Source organism: Urocitellus parryii, chromosome 1, assembly GCF_045843805.1.
Source record: "Urocitellus parryii isolate mUroPar1 chromosome 1, mUroPar1.hap1, whole genome shotgun sequence".
NCBI classification, from domain to species: Eukaryota; Metazoa; Chordata; class Mammalia; order Rodentia; family Sciuridae; genus Urocitellus; species Urocitellus parryii.
The window spans coordinates 166,469,594-166,471,919 of NC_135531.1; the positions used below are offsets into that span (position 1 = coordinate 166,469,594).

The 2,326-nt window shown below is 52.1% G+C and overlaps 1 pseudogene; it reads left to right on the plus strand.

The window, feature by feature from the left end:
* The first annotated feature begins 799 nt into the window (after window positions 1-799).
* LOC144257242 (olfactory receptor 2B11-like) lies at window positions 800-1,755 on the plus strand (annotated as a pseudogene).
* The last annotated feature ends 571 nt before the right edge of the window (window positions 1,756-2,326 follow it).

Genomic DNA, 2,326 nt, shown 5'->3' on the forward strand with positions numbered 1-2,326 from the left:
AGCCCATGCATAGCACAGGGCAGCCCAGGTACCCCCAAACAGCAAGGTCATCCAGAAGCCTCACTGCTTCCTTCCTGAGAGAGAACAGTAGACTGGCAAAGAAGTCACATGTGGACTGTGAGCTTGGAGGCAGGCTGATCTTTCACTGAACACCTCCAGAGCTGGTCTTCACAGGTTGCTCAACACTCTGTGCTTGGGGGCCTCTCAGGGGTCATGACAAACCTGGAGCTGAAGTGACAGGTCTCGACTGCTCCACTCCAGGTACGCATGCAGTCTGGTACTGCCAAAACGAGTGAGCTATGCGGAGGGGAGAGTGCTGTGCCCCACAGTGGCATGGGTACCTCCTGTAGCCAGAGTTGAGCCCCCAGAGCCCCCAGCTGCTTATGAAGCCCGTCTTGTTTATCACCTTCCTCCTCTCTCCCACCACCACCTCCAAAGACAAAGTGATAAAGCCTGAGAGTGGACAATTCCCCTGAGTGTAACTGCAAAGAAATGAAGCAGTCCAACTCAAATAAACCTGTCATGTGTGCGTCCACTCACCCCAGTCCCTTGGCCACCTGAAGCTCTACTCCCCATCTTAGCAGATGCAGACACTGATGTTGGAAACATGCGGGGGCATGGGCAAGGTCACAGAGAAGGAGTGGAAGTGAAGACACAGGTGCAGTTTTCTGACTCCCCCAGTCGCAGTGTCTGCAGAGGTCAGAAAGGTCAGACAGGTGTACTAAGATCATTGCCTTCTGACAGGACTCATTCATTCCCACTCTCTTGACTCATCACAGGTGCCACAAGATGCCTCACCATGAGAAGTGACAACCAGAGCTTCCTGTGGGATCCTCCGAAGGACTTCATCCTTCTGGGCATCTCTGACAGACCATGGCTAGAACTTCCTCTCTTCGTGGTCCTCCTGGTATCCTACATTCTGGCCATGCTGGGAAACATTTCCATCATCCTGGTGTCTCGGCTGGATGCCCAGTTGCAGAGCCCCATGTACATCTTCCTCAGCCACCTGTCCTTCCTGGACCTGTGCTACACGACCACCACGGTCCCCCAGATACTGGCCAACATGGGCAGCTCCAGGAAGACCACCAGCTACGGTGGCTGCACCGTGCAGTATGCCATTTTCCACTGGCTGGGGTGCACCGAGTGCATTGTCCTGGCTGCCATGGCCCTGGACCGTTACGTGGCCATCTGTGAGCCCCTGCGGTATGCCATTATCATGCACCGCCCTCTCTGCCAGCAGCTTGTGGCTGTGGCCTGGCTCAGTGGCTTTGGCAACTCCCTCGTTCAAGTGGTCCTGACAGTTCAGCTGCCCTTCTGCGGGCAGCAGGTGCTGAACAACTTCTTCTGTGAGGTGCCAGCTATGATCAAGCTGTCGTGTGCGGACACGGCTGTAAATGACACCACACTGGCCATTCTGGTGGCCTTCTTTGTGCTGGTCCCCCTGGCTCTCATCCTCCTCTCCTATGGCTTCATTGCCCGGGCTGTGCTCAGGATCCAGTCCTCCAAGGGACAGCACAAGGCCTTTGGGACCTGTTCCTCCCACCTGGTGGTGGTCTCCCTCTTCTACCTGCCTGCCATCTACATATATCTACAGCCCCCTCCAGCTATTCCCAAGAGCAGGGCAAGTTCATCTCCCTCTTCTACTCCATAATCACACCCACCCTCAATCCCTTCATCTACACCCTGAGGAATAAGGACGTGAAGGGAGCTCTCAGGAGACTCCTGGCCAGGGCCTGGAGGCCCTGCAGAAGATAAAGATCCATGACATGGCCATCTCCATCACCTGGACAGCAGCAGGCATTAGTCACGTGCAGAGTGACTTCCCACAAGGGACTGAAAATGCACAGTGGGTAGGTACTGTGAGATCCACAGCCTCAACATCCCCACCGCAAGAGGACACATCACCCTGTGATGAAGTCACTCACAAGTGGGTAACTCCAGGGATTTTTGGGAAAGGTTTCAGTAAGCTGGTGTGAAATAAATATTTGTTGGATGATTTAATTTCGAACTTCCCTATTCTTGCCCCTTTTCCTCTTTCTCCATTTCTATTTCTCTTCTGTTTGTCCCCTATTAAGCTTCCTTCCTTCCCCATTACTCCTAAGCATATATAATATGCTTTTGGGAAAGGTTTCAGTAAGCTGGTGTGAAATAAATATTTGTTGGATGATTTAATTTCGAACTTCCCGATTCTTGCCCCTTTTCCTCTTTCTCCATTTCTATTTCTCTTCTGTTTGTCCCCTTTTGAGCTTCCTTCCTCTCCCATTACTCCTAAGCATACATAATACAGTGTGAAACTATCTTATTTGCTTATAATAAATGCAGGGTC